Source organism: Acipenser ruthenus, chromosome 10 (genome assembly GCF_902713425.1).
Source record: "Acipenser ruthenus chromosome 10, fAciRut3.2 maternal haplotype, whole genome shotgun sequence".
Classification (NCBI taxonomy): Eukaryota; Metazoa; Chordata; class Actinopteri; order Acipenseriformes; family Acipenseridae; genus Acipenser; species Acipenser ruthenus.
Genome location: NC_081198.1, coordinates 44,652,540 through 44,668,007, shown reverse-complemented (window position 1 = coordinate 44,668,007; position 15,468 = coordinate 44,652,540). Strand labels below are relative to the sequence as shown.

At 35.9% G+C, this 15,468-nt stretch overlaps 1 protein-coding gene across 2 annotated transcripts in view; it reads right to left on the bottom strand.

Annotated features, from left to right (window-relative positions):
- The window catches only part of LOC117401984 (thrombospondin type-1 domain-containing protein 7B-like), a 131,018-nt gene extending 116,184 nt beyond the window's left edge, over nucleotides 1–14,834 (bottom strand). For both annotated transcript variants that reach the window (XM_034002774.3, XM_034002781.3), the window contains exon 1: nucleotides 14,582–14,834. The gene's annotated coding sequence lies outside the window, so the exon portion shown is untranslated. The remainder of the gene's footprint in view (nucleotides 1–14,581) is intronic.
- Nucleotides 14,835–15,468: the final 634 nt, after the last annotated feature.

The following is a 15,468-nucleotide window of genomic DNA, read 5'->3' as shown; positions in this document are numbered from 1 at the left end:
AAAAGCAGGCCCAAACCATGATGCTGCCACCACCATGTTTGACAGTGGGGATGGTGTGTTCAGGGTGATGAGCTGTGTTGCTTTTACGCCAAACATAACGTTTTGCATTGTTGCCAAAAAGTTCGATTTTGGTTTCATCTGACCAGAGCACCTTCTTCCACATGTTTGGTGTGTCTCCCAGGTGGCTTGTGGCAAACTGTAAACGACACTTTTTATGGATATCTTTAAGAAATGGCTTTCTTCTTGCCACTCTTCCATAAAGGCCAGATTTGTGCAGTATACGACTGATTGTTGTCCTATGGACAGAGTGTCCAACCTCAGCTGTAGATCTCTGCAGTTCATCCAGAGTGATCATGGGCCTCTTGGCTGCATCTCTGATCAGTCTTCTCCTTGTATGAGCTGAAAGTTTAGAGGGACGGCCAGGTCTTGGTAGATTTGCAGTGGTCTGATACTCCTTCCATTTCGATATTATCGCTTGCACAGTGCTCCTTGGGATGTTTAAAGCTTGGGAAATCTTTTCGTATCCAAATCCGGCTTTAAACTTCTCCACAACAGTATCTCGGACCTGCCTGGTGTGTTCCTTGTTCTTCATGATGCTCTCTGCGCTTTAAACGGACCTCTGAGACTATCACAGTGCAGGTCCATTTATACGGAGACTTGATTACACACAGGTGGATTCTATTTATCATCATTAGTCATTTAGGTCAACATTGGATCATTCAGAGATCCTCACTGAACTTCTGGAGAGAGTTTGCTGCACTGAAAGTAAAGGGGCTGAATAATTTTGCACGCCCAATTTTTCAGTTTTTTATTTGTTAAAAAAGTTTGAAATATCCAATAAATTTCGTTCCACTTCATGATTGTGTCCCACTTGTTGTTGATTCTTCACAAAAAATTACAGTTTCATATCTTTATGTTTGAAGCCTGAAATGTGGCAAAAGGTCGCAAAGTTCAAGGGGGCCGAATACTTTCGCAAGGCACTGTATATGACAAATTACCAAGTAAAGACAATACATGTGAGTAAAGCTGCTCCAAAGGATAACTGCAAAATTCTTAACACCAGGGCTGAAGTTATTGTAACTTATACTGCAAGTGTGTTAGTGAGATTGTTTGACTATATCTCTCACCTTGGTTTGCCCTTTGAAAAGAGAGGTTGCACAGAGGGCCACTCTCAGAGCAGAACAATGTTTGACTGAACCAAATGATAAATAAAAAGATAAGGAACAACCAAAGGTCTAATAAAGTCTGAAATAGCCACTAGGCCGTCTGATTGTAATTCTTGTTACTGTAGCTTGGCACCTTTTGAATGCCACATCCCAGTTACTCTTCAAGAAGAGCAATGATGAACTTAACATGTTTCATAGTGCTTATAAGGTGTCCCCTAGAAGACAGCACCACATTACAAACTAGATAAATGTAATTCTAATTGTATATTGCAATAGATTCAAATTGATGGGCCTTTTCATTTTTCAGGCAAGATTCAAATTGATATATATTTTTTTTCACTTGACAGGGAAAGTAAAGTTATATAACAATAATAAAGGTATGACATTGTATATCAGTGTATCATTTATCATAATACTACATGATATTTAATTATATATGCTTTATGATACATTTTTGTATTTCAACCATCTAATATCAAAATGTATCACTTTGCTTTTTATGATTCATCAATTTTCTTTATTATTTGTCATCTGTTGTCAAGATAAAATATTGAACCAGTATGTAATTCAAGAAGTGCCACAAACCTTTAAAAATATAAAAAATAATTTAATAAAAAAATAAAATAAAAACATTTGGAACCTTGTTAAAGTAGAAAAACAGAACTCTTGGAAATCAAAAACCAGCGAAACACACAAGTTGCCTGAAATAACATGTTATTAAGCCTTCCATAATCATTTTCATCTTTCACCTGTTATTCTGTAGTCAGTGAGCTTTAAGGAAACAACAAATAATGATGATGGATTCATATACAAAGGAGTAAAGACCAGAAATTCAAAAAACTTTTTGCACCATTCTTCAGATAAGAGAAGAAAACCTATAGTACAATGAATTAACGTAAGAATACATTTAATGAAGTCCATTAGTTGTTAATGTAAGCTTTTGCTAAATCAATGGGTGTTTTTCTACTTGAAGAAAAAAATGGGCTAATGAAAAAATGTGCAGTTTGGAATATTTTCCCACATAATATTTAATGGGGAAAATATAACTGATATTAAAAGAACATCATTATCTGTGCTAATATATATATATATATATATATATATATATATATATATATATATATATATATATATATATATATATATATATATATATATATAACTTGGGTGGTTAACTCATTACATAAAACCCTTGTTGGTCCTATGTCACTGAGAAATGCATGAGATATCAGTATGCTAAAGACTTTTAACCCCCTTGGATGAATAAACAATATTCAGATATATTCAATATTCATATATACATATCTACACTGTAACATTAACACTTAATTATTTGGTCCATGGTCAAAATCTCCAGTAGTGTAGTCAAAACCATATGATTAACAAAACCCTAGGGTTCTGACAACAGAAAATTCACACAAAGGAAAGATCAATATCGTATTACTTTGACAGACAAAAGAGCCTGTTAAGGTATACAAGATATTGCTTCAAAGCAATATGCCCAATACGCACCAGCGGTGTGTTCACACTATCAATGGGCAGGTTGTCAGGGCGTCTGCTAAGAAATAAATAATAATAATAATAATAATAATAATAATAATAATAATAATAATAATAATAATTAGAATCATACCATTAACCAAATCTGCATTGCATTAAAAAGGGCGTTTACAATGACTTTGATGAAAGATTTTAGAATGATATTACAGACATTTTCCACTGTTTTTTTTACAGCAGAGTAAAAGGCTATTCGCATTACAGCGTTTATTTGCTGCGTTTTCCAGGGTAAAAAATCGAACCAATGGAATTGAATACTACCTTTCACACTTGAACGTAACCATTGCGAAAAAAAATGCAAAATTTGCTGCGAAAAAAAAAATCAAAACAGGTTCGATTTTTAGACAAAAAACGCAGCGATCACCACCCTGTCCTGCTAAATTTGGATTTAATCTGAAGGCAATGTAGATTGGGTGCAAGCTGCCATATGGTTATTGCTTCAAAGAAGAAGAGAAAGAAAGATCTGCACAAACGTGTATGTATGTGTATAGCATATCCTACAAATTCTGTTGTATTTATTTACGTAGTTATGAAATTCTAGAGGCTATCATATCATATCACATATATATCATATCATATATATATATTGGGCGGGAGGTCCCGATAGGTTGGGTGTGTGTGGCGAGAATGGGCACCCTGAGCCAAGAATGCCAATAAAAAGGGAGGACAAATAATCTCAAACAATGTTATTGGCAAACAAACAATAAACAAAATTATAAGTACAGATAGGACTACCAAACGCAATCATTTCGATGCATTGTGTGGGTTTTTTATATATTTTTTTATTTCTCACAGATACCTTGCTACCGACGACTCCTTCACAACCATAGCATAATAGGATGGGTATCTCAGCTGTGCGTGGAATATATGTAATGGGCCACGATATCTCATGGCACGCACTTTCTAGAAGCTACACCCGGACATTTAACGGAAACCGGTAATCAAAAACAGTGTTTATTTTGACATACCAATAGTGCTTACTTTCCGATTTCCTTATATTTTCTGACAATGGTTAAATGTAATTATTAGTTCAATGTTTACATTAAGATTCCCTGATAGCACAAACAAATTTGTTAATGTGCTGCGCTAAAGTTGTGCCAATAGACTACAGCTACTACTAATTCAATTGAAGGTTTTTTTTGTTTTGTTTTTTTTAACTACATACTATTAATATGCACTTTGTTTTGTGGTTATACTTGGGGATTTGCAAACTAGACATAATAGCAAGTTTTCAGGTTACCTGGTGATAGCACCTTGGAGCCTTATTTTAATGAAGGATTAAAAAATGTTTTTCATTTTGCCACTTGGCTGATGAATGAAGTGGATTCGTTTTTGTTTTGTTTGCTTTTTTTAACTGCATGCAGTAGGGGCTGCTAATAAAGAATGTATTGTTTGTTTTATCCAGTTGCGTTGTTGATAAACAGGCTCAAAGCAATTACTGCTAAACTTGCACAGCGGAATTAAGTTCTAAATGAGATCTTTAACTTTGCCTTACTGTTTAGTTGAGTAAATAAAACTTCACGCATATTTCATCTCTTTTTGTGTATCTTGCAGTTCATGCACATTTTGTAAACACTGTTAATCACCATTCCCACAAGTAAAACATTTAATAAACGATTCAAAGCACATAACAGTAACTTGTCAGTTCAGATCTTGTCTGAAGAAAACTGTTGATCAAATTCAAATATGGACAAAGCAAATTAAATATAAAGTTTATTTATATGAACCAATTTTATAGAAATTAACATGCCTCTCTGGTACTAATAACAAATACATTTTTGAATAAAGATGCAATTGATTTAGTAACCCCATCTTATTGCTGTTAGGTTGATATCATTAGAGAAAACAATTCAAGTCAAGTAAAGTAAACTGATAGCTTTCTTTTATCAATAATGCAACAAAGTCACGTGGGGGAGGAGGCTAATGTCTCGCACTGTGTTCTGAATGATAATTATCGAAAAGTAGACTATAATGCCAGCCCTTAACAAGATCCCTGATAACCTCTGTCAAACCTAAAGCTCAGAAGCACTTACAGTAGCTGTTTTCGTTGCTGAATCAACATTTTAACTAGCAAAGTATGTTCGACAGAATTCTGAAGCAAGGACTTGTTTTCAGATAAATATTCAGAAATTGTCACAAAAATAATAATAATAAAAATAATTGTTAAAAAAAGACTAGCTGGCACTGGGTATTAGTTTGATGTAAATAATACTTTAAGTGAGCAATTCTACTCTACATGCTGACATGATTTTATTTGCCTGTATTTTTGCTTATTGTATTATTTATCTGGGGAGACTTACAGAGACTAGGGTGTGTGAACTATGCGCACCAGCTGCAGTCACCAGAAAGAAAGAGCACAAGGAGGTTAAGGGACTTGCTCAGGATCACACAGTGCGTCAGTGAGTGAGCTGGGATTTGAACTGGAGACCTCTGGGTTACAAGCCCTTTTCTTTAACCACTGGACCACACAGCCTCCTCCTTAACTGCATTTAAATTCTTTCTTAGACCGTTCTTGTGACTGTGTATAATTGTATCTTGAACATCTCGTAACCTAGATTATTTGCTTTGATATCTGTCAGCGATATACTGTAATTACTAACAGTTTCAACAATATCATATGTTAACTCTGGTTTACAATTTACATTTTTATTTGGATTTATTCAGATGTCAAGAATGATTAATGCAAATGCAAAAAAGGTTATACTCTCCCAGGGGACAGAAATACTGCAGATAACATTATAAATAGCTATAGAGTTATTTACATTAGCAATAACATAATTCCTACTGTATAGCCTACTGTACATTTTCAACTGGTTAGTACACTTGAAAGAGGTTTCACAATCTGCGTAATACAGTAGGTAGTCACATGATCATTTATTGAAAAGGTGATACATCTATAGTAGCATAAATCAAGCTGTGCTAACAGCAACAAATAAATGATCAAATTCCACTTTTAGATTTGTCATACATAGTGAAATTCACTAATTTCTAAATGTAAATTCAAAAAGCATGCCAAGACAAAATGATAATTGTATTGAAATGAAAACAGAAAGCCAATAAGCAAAGCAGAAACGTTAACTGAATAGATCAGACAATCATCTAAATTCATACCAATTAGACCAAATTAGACCAGCTTAGATAGTCCATTGAAGTTGGCAGCCTGGAGCTGTATTAAGGCGAATTGGCTAAATAGGAGTTGCGTGGATCAAAATTGCTTATCAGACCAAATTGAAAATTGAAAAGCCAATTAGATAGTAGGAAATAGCTCTGAGTCCAAATTCCCAGTAGAATCTGGGTCTTCATCACCCAGAGCCTAGAGATAGTATTTATTTGATTTTATTTTGTTTTAGCAGAGTCTTTAGATGAAAAATTAGGATGCAGTACCATATATAATCTAGTACTAATCCAGTCCTACTCAAAAAGCATTATTAATACTATTCATGAACTTTAAACAATTTTTCACGGGGCATGAGCTGGGTTGTAAGGATAGGGCAGAAGAAGCAGAAAGGAGCAGTTAGTAGGACAGGGTGCTGAAAGGACCGGACTTAGGATAGATAGAGAGAGAGGGTACTCAGCATCTGAGACTTCTGTAAAGGGGTGCTCGTTAACCCCTGATTGACTTCACACTGCCTGGGACCTGAAATAAGGACAAAGCATGGAGGTTAGTATGGGACTCAAGCACTGAGAGCGGCCAGTCCCGAAAAAAAGGCTGAATATAGAACAGAGCCTCGAGTGAGATAAGCACAGGTGCTGAGACAGGAAAGAGTGTGGCCACTCTGGGGATCCACTCTGACTCACATGGTGAGAACCCCCCTGAAGGTAAGGGAGGCAGATGCCTAGCCCTGACGTCAGGGAAGTGAGACTCACTTGCCCCTCAGAGACGACCGATGCAAAGGCATGTAGGAAGGTGGAGGAGGGGAGGAGGAGGAGGAAAACGAAACACTAAACACTAGACAGAGAAGGTGCTAGTGATCAGGGCTTAAATGAAAAATAGGTGCTAATTGACAGGAAATTAGAGGCCCCCAGCTCCACGCCCACGAACTGTGCAAGCTAACATGAAAGGAAATGTTGTAGAGTGAGAATATAGGTATTTATACTATTTACAAATCGTTCCTTCTGAAAAGTGGAAGAAGCCTGATTCTCCCAACCATTCTGAGACCTGTGACCCCATGAGAAAGGTAATCTCTACAAGAGAAAATTGAATCCTGAAAATGCTATTCCTTGAGCTTCACTTCCAGCCAGGAGAACAGTACATGGGAGTATGACCAGACTGTAATAGAGCCAAGCATGCCTTGTTTTCAGGAACTATTCTAAAATGTCACTGCTTTCATCAAGTGCTTTCATTAAAAGGACACTTTAGATAAGGTTATATCAAACAGGCTCGATGTTTCATAGTAGAAGCATCTTTCCTCATATACACATGTTGCTTATGTCCTACAGTATCTCTGATAGATTAGCACTGACTAATTTCGTCCAATCTTGACACATCTGTTTCAATAACCCCTTCAGTCACAGTACAAGTGACCAAAATTAATATGCAACTATTACCTATATTTGCAAACATATAGTTCATGGCGGGAGCGGATTGGCTTAATGCTTCAGTAAAGATTACTAAAGGTTAATAGAATACTTAAAGTCATTTACTACCTACATTGCAATAAAGCAAGAAGTTTATTGCATTGAGAAAAGTGCTGTGCTTAAGAATAGACTTGTTCACTGACATTAAACATATACAATATATATATATATATATATATATATATATATATATATATATATATATATATATATTGTTTGAGGTGGAAAATTTAGGACCAGTAATTTCTATAGATAGCAGGAAGGTCGGTAGGATGAAATCTATAAAAATGGCTGAGCTTAATGGACTAATCCCCTTCCGCTGGTTGTATTTTGTCACCTAAAGATGAAATATATGGATATTTTCTAATTGGATGACTCACTTAAGGATGTTTCCATAGCCTCTAAATTGGATGAAATGTGTATGAAATAAATTAATTAGTCTTGTTTTCTTATTTCACTCTTTCCAAATACTTAAGCTGTTAGACCAATGTCTTTATTAAATTTAGATTTCAAAATGAAGGCTAAAATTATTGTTCTCTTTTGACTTAAAGTGTTGCCTACATTAATACGCCAAGGCCAAACAAGAATAGAAATATACCAGACATCACAATAAAATGACTAAATCTGATTTCTAGAGCAAAAATGGTTACCTTAACAGCGCTATGTAGAGTTGATGTAGAAAAGGCATTTAATTAGATTGAATATGACTACTATTTTAGCTGTCTATGATTTTATTACACTTTACTCAAACCCTAAAGGTGTTCTAATGACCAATGGCCTAATGTTTTCCTAAGTCTCACTGAAGAGAGGCACTAGACTGGGCTGTCTGCTTTTCTCTGTTCTCTTTAGCTACACATTAGAGCAATATTAGAGCATCTTTTAGTATCCAAGAAATAAGAATTAATAACGATTTCTGAAATGTATATGCTAATGATATAATTATCTGTCCCTCTGATGTACAGTCCTCAGTTGCCTAATACAACTACACTAATTGAATATTTGGGTAGCCTTTTCTGGATGCAAACTAAACTGGGATAAAAGTGAGCTTCTTTACCCCAATAAATCATGTATCCAGTCCTCTGTAGCTGACTATAAAATCAAAATATAAAATGAATATATAAGAGATACTTTACTATTCTTATTGCATCCCCCAGGTGCATTGTGAGTCCAAAGTGATGGCACATGCACAATGACTTAAAGTTACTAAAGCTTGACCCAAAGAATTGCCCTGGTGCTTTGGAGATTAATTGGAGGATTATTTCATTATATCAGGACCATTACATTATATCTAAATCTATGAACTCACCATTATATTACTGCACATCCTTCTTAACTTACCTTGCCTACAAATTATCATTTTGAATAGTAAATGGATTGACAGAACAACGGTTTGATTTTGGTTGTTAATAGCCTATTCACTACCTATCTAAATAATGCAAGATCATAACATTTGTTTCTGAATTGATCCAACCCTGCACCCATGAAGGAAGACAGTTTATCTTTACTAGTTCATAGGAAATTTTAGCATTTTAGTAAAGGTAGTTGAAAAAAAGTAGCTCAAAAAACAAGACTGGGTGATTGAAAATGTTTTTTTTCAGAGCAAGTCACAAAAAGCAACTTGCAATTTTTTCACAATGTGTTACTTCATTTTAATTTATCACAGGTACTGTAATTTTCCATAATCTGTGGTCTTATTGTGACAGGGGAAGATTAAAATTGCGCACTGCAAAGTTAGCATGTACCGCTGGTTCTGTGCCTACATATGGGAACAAACCAGCTCAGATCTCAACCCCTTTTCTGTTAGCACAGAAGCATCCCTCAGCAAAGAAACAGCCACGTTACACCAAAACCTTTGACACTCTCAGCACATCTAGCAGCGCACTAAAGGAATATACTGTATTAGAGTTTTGCAAATCCAATACAATGTTTGTGGGTGACACATTCAATCAGTCACCGTCTGATTGCATTTGGTGCCGTTTGCAGATTGAGGTCTAGCAGGAGGCTGAGCTTTGTCAAGTCAATGAGAGAAGGGAGAAGGCAGAACATTATTTATGCATTTCCAGACCTTTACTGGAACCTTTCTACACATCAAATACACTACAAAAGGGCAGGCCATGATTTTCTTAACTGATTAAATGTGAAGGAAAAAAAAGCAAACTAATTTTAATCCTGCACACGATGCACAGTGAAAACTAACAGTGGCTCTACTGTTTATCATGTAACCATATTGTATTGTCCACTGTAATTCTACTTCTGGCTGTGAAATTATTGAAAAAAAATACTACTGTACAGTATATTAAATCACTTTTTTCCCCCCAAATGTACATCAAGTGTTGAATTGAGTATACATAAGCATATTAAATAAATAATAATTTATTTCTTAGCAGACGCCCTTATCCAGGGCGACTTACAAGATATCACATTATTTTTACATACAATTACCCATTTATACAGTTGGGTTTTTACTGGAGCAATCTAGGTAAAGTACCTTGCTCAAGGGTACAGCGGCAGTGTCCCCACTGGGGATTGAACCCATCACCCTCCGGTCAAGAGTCCAGAGCCCTAACCACTACTCCACACTGCTGCCACATTACACCAAAACCTTTGACACTCTCAGCACATCTAGCAGCGCACTAAAGGAATATTAAAGCTGTTCTTGTAGCCTGTGGTGTTAGCAAACTGTATGCTAGCAAAGGACAAGGTTCAGTGGACCAAACAGTCTCTTCTGTAGCCCAGCATTTTCCAGTTCTTATATATAAAACGGAATCTCCTTTCTGTCATTTCAAGTTCACATGACATAATGTTGTTACCTAATTGACTGATGTGTGCTCCTGCTTTGAAGTTGTAGTGGGAAAAAAAGTTTTTATTTTTATTTTTATTTTTTTTATTGCAATGTACTTGGTAAGGTGTAGAAAGTAAATTCAATATTCAGACAATTAAAAAAAAAAAAAAAAAACTAACAACACTGCCCTCATAGATGCCTGGAGAAACACAATACATCTCAGCACTAATTCTTATTAGATGTAGAGCATGTCCGAATTTTTTTTGTGACCCAGAAATAATGAAGTAGGTGGTGACATGACCCCAGGGCTTAAATCTGCTGCCTGTTCAAATGCATGCATATGGTACACAGCACGGCAGTCAGTGACCACTGGTGTCTATAATCCCTAGGCTCCCATTGGCAATCGCAAAGGTCATGCAGAGATTGCAAAAATCTGCCAGACACTCCAAAAATGATGGGGGAATACAATGTTAAGATCACCATCTTATTAACATCCTAAACTTGCCTTGTTAAGTGTAGGAGGGAGGCTCGGTCAGTGACATTTTAGGTTTAAATAGCACTGACTGGGCAGGAAAAGAGCAAACCTATGTAAATCCTGTACTGTTTTATACCTGACCTTGAGAACATCCCTTTAGCAGCTATCCAGCCCCATTGTCTTACACAATAATGAGATCAGGGAAATCGCCACCTAGTCTGCAATGCAAATACATTCCCATCATGAAACACCTCTGAATATGCAGCAACTGCTTAGTATGCTCCGAGAGCTCCCGGATTCACACCATATGAATATGTACTGTACTTTAGTCTCAAATGGTCCCAAACTCAATAGTGGAAGAGATATGACAGCACAACAGAGGACAGTCTGCTAGGGTGAAATCTAACCCTGCAGACTTGAAAACACAGAACGTACTTAGCAGCACTGGTCAATAGCCTGGATGTGTTGAGCTCCATTCTGAAAGCAAGGAGATGAAATCGTTTACTCACTGTCTTTGCTCTTTTCCTGCCACTGTCAGCCATTTATTGAATCTGATATAGTATAGAAAAGCCGGTTAATTAATTAAGAATATAATATTGATGATTTTGTGTTAAAGAGTTAGCCATACACTGTGCTTTACAACATCAATGGGAATTATTTATAATCCTATGAAGGAGGTATATAGAAACAGCTGATAGCCTATAAAATACAACACCCCAGATCATATATGTCTAATTGTAAGAGCTGATTTCCAAAGCAATTGACATTCTTTTTTTTTTTCTTTTTTTTTTTACAAAGCACTGTCTAAATAACAAACTGTATTCTTATGCTTTTGCAGTTGAAAGGGTAATAATTTGTCTCACTAAAATCTGTTATTACACCAGACTCACACAAGACAAATGATGGCAAAATTATATATAAAAAGATAGTATACACAGATCGACAAGGAATTTGTTGAGAAAACAAAAGTTAAGTTATTCATCAAATCTATAAACTGCACTATGAATCCCATAGAAGAAAATGATCTGGGAGTTTTGTTTGGGAGGAGCAGTGATGATCTGATCAGCATAAACTAAATTCATAGCTAAATGCCTTACTAATTTATTCATTTTTTAGATTTTATTATTGTTATTTGTTTATTTAGCAGACACCTTTATCCAAGGTGACTTCCAGAGACTAGGGTGTGTGAACTATGCATACAACAACATCTCACACGAAAGACAGCGCGCACGGAGGTTAAGTGACTTGCTCAAGGTCACACAGTGAGTCAGTGGCTGAGCCAGGATTTGAAACAGGGACCTCCTGGTTACAAGCCCTTTTTTTAAACCACCGGACCACACCGCATTCTATTACATCTTGTGTTCTATACATTTTTAATAAAGAGGGCTTTGTCTGTATTTAAACTGAGCATGGTTTACAGGTTTGGAAATATCATTGCATATACTTCCCCCAGTTTCAAAACTTAAATCATAAAACTTTGTTTTGTAAACAATCTTTTTGCATTATTACTGAACTAGGTTTGGAGTAGAACATTGGTAATGAAAAAAGAAATCACTATATAGCAGCAGTAAGCTATTTATTTTTCTGCCTACAGGCAGCACGACTCACAGGAAAACTAATTCTGTTTATCTTCAGTATAGGAAACAACAAGTGAAAAATGCCCATTATATTAACCTGAAAATTGTGATCGTTTTAAAAATGATAACAACGACATTATATTATTATAATTCATGTCAGGTAAATCCGGTTCATTTATTCACATTCATAACTGCCTGATAAAGATAAACACTTTAATGAGGTGTGATTGTAAACCAGTACCGGTACATCTTTTAAAATGTAATACCATACTTTGTGGGCTGGGGATAAGGCTTCCATCTGCCAAAGCTAAATTTGAAGCTTATTGACACAGAAGGTTTGCTTTATTTCAATGAGGATTGGGCTTACAATAATTTAGATCTAGATACGTTTGAGGCCCCATTTTGCTGCAGCATCAACACTGAAGCAGAGATATAATAAATTACTAAAGCAGCCCCCGAGGCAGGTATTCTTACAGCAATTAGCAGTGCCTGACTGCAAACACCAGTCTTGTTCTTTTATATACTGGGAAACATGACACAATTGCAGATGCAAATTCGGAAAGTTTATTTTTCGCATTACTGTGGGATCACAGCACTTAGTCCACTACATGAATGTTTCTCGTAACCACACCACTACTTAGTAGATTTTAGGAGCTGGCAGATGTTCAGGCTCCTGAGGTGCTTGTGTTCTGCACAGTGACAGGTTGTTTCAAAATGTGCTACACTAAATGATGTTGAATTATCACTATGCATATTTAGTCAACCCTTTTTTCCTAACATTGCAGCATTTACTTTTTTTTTTTTTGCTGTAGAAATGGCACAATCAAAGAAAATATTCTCCTTGTCTATAAACGGTGTTGATGTTCTTGTTTAGAAACTGTAACCCACTTTATTCTATTTTTATGTACAAGTGTAAGAGAAAGGCATTATGAGCTAGACAAGAACAAGGAGGGATTTCCCAACAGATTAGCTGCCTCCTTGTTACAGTACCTAACAAAGTGGTACAAGCTTGACACTGTCGTAAAGCTCAGATTAATCACCCTGACACCTAACCGGAGTGAAACCAAGTAAAATCTGTAAAATGAAAACAAAAAACGTTTTACAATACACCAGTAATTCATATACAGCTTCAATGTAAAATTGAAAAAAAAAATGAAATCTACAAAAAGCATGGTCATAACAACTCCATACATAATGGTGGTACATTCACGATGTCAATTCATATTGTGGCACCTATAAACACATTTAAAAAATAACCATTTACGGTGGCTACATATACACTGCTTGAGGAGATTTCATTGGAAATCTTGAATGAATAAATAGATTTGTTTGTTAGACATGGAAAAGTAAGTATAATAAATACTTACTGTATATTTCACCAAATTATGCTATAATAGTAGTAATACTATACACATTATCAGTCGCACTAAAAAGTCAGGAATACAAATTTCAAACCCTTCAAGCTTTAGTATTTATGAATCCAGCACCTGGGTAACAGTACTTTAGCCCTTGACAACCTGTGTGAGGTAATCTTGCTTGACATTTATATGGAACCAATTGCTATCAATGTGTTTAACAAAACTAATATGTAACCCATATTGTGTTGTGAGTTCTACTCTGTTAACTAAAGTCACCTAAGTGCTAGGTCTGCAGAGCTGGAGGAGTCATTTTGAAAACCTGATCACACAAATGTGACTTCTAATACTTACATTGGCTCAAGCCAGTGAGACCATTACTACAACAGAAAAATACAGCAATAAAATAAATTGCAAGGGTTAAATCGGTTGACAGAAGAATCTTTACGGAGGAGTGTTTTGGAAAGCATTTATACTTAATTGTAGTTTATGACCAGCATGATGATATTCAATATGATTGCATTTAGTCCTGTTACGTGGTGTGGAATGAATAAACCTATTACAAACTCAAAAGTCATCAACAATGTCATGGCTTTTTTTCTTTTAAAAAACATTAAACAAAAAATACCATTCAGTACCCTTTATTGAAAACAATAATAAGCAGAACCCCAAATTGAACTGTCCAGTTCTATGTCATGAACCATTCATCTGTGTATATATTATATGCAACACAGTTCACTTACCATCACCTTTAAAATCTGAACCCCAGTAACTTCCAAATTAAAACACTTATTTAAAATTGTACTTTGTGAAGTATTTAGTACCAGATCCTTAAATTGATTTAACAGCCAAATTTCACCTACACGATAGCTGAAGTTGCTGTAATGTCTAATTCCAGCAATAAGAACCCATTAAAACACAGCTTTTATCAAGCTGATGGCTAACACAGGTCAATTACAACTTAGACCCTTCAGTCGCTACTTTCTCTCTCATTCAAGAATCTAAAACAAAAACACACTGAATAGCTTTTGATTTATATCTCCTATTCCTACCGCGATAAAAATAGGTTTCAGCAATAAGCTCTTCCTTACCTGTATATTAGCTGTCTGTTGTTAATATCATCAATAAGTAGCCAGTTAGTAAAAGGCAGCTGCAGCTCTGTAAGCGCTGCTCTCTCATTGCACTCTTTTTTACTGAGGGGATGCTGGAGCTTCTGGAGGTGGTACTTCTCAGCCTAATGACATCTGCTTCACTCTTTAAACTCATTGGTTAACAGGGCTGATTCCCATTTATCCAGCCTCTCTCTGTCTCTCAATGAATCTACTGACTTTATTTAGATCTCTCTCTCTCTCTCTCTCTCTCTCTCTCTCTCTCTCTCTCTCTCTCAGGATGCCTTCCTTTCTCTCTCCCTCATTCTTTCTTTCTGCCCACCTCTCTTTCACCTGCTCTTCCTCTCCTCTCTCCCTCTGTGTGGGTCTGCCACCTCTCTCACTCCTTTGTTTCACTCTTTTTCCTTCTCTTTCAAAAAAACTCGAAACAAATTGTACCCAGCTGCAGGAAGTCATTGAACCAATCTTAATTGCTAGCCTCTTGGGTGATTTTGTGTACTTCAACTCCCCTCTAAGTGCTCTTTACTTACCACTTTTTAGGCTTTTAGAGTATCCTAATTCACACCCCTTGTGCATTGTGTTAAAGCATTGTGTCATTCATTTCCTGCACATTGTCATCTGCCCTTAGTGGACTCTTTAGCAGACTATTACTTTAAAACAACAAAGGAAGGATTTAGGCATTGTACTACATCTGTAATTCTAAACGTAATATTGAACAACATCTTTTTGTTTTTCTCTTGGCTTTTGGTCTTGCCCGGGGGTGTTAAGGGTTTTACTTCTTCTCAATTTCCCTCATTTAATAGGAGCACTGGTTCTTTTTCTGATCAATCAGTTACCGAATCAGCAGGACATTTGATTTGTTGATGTTG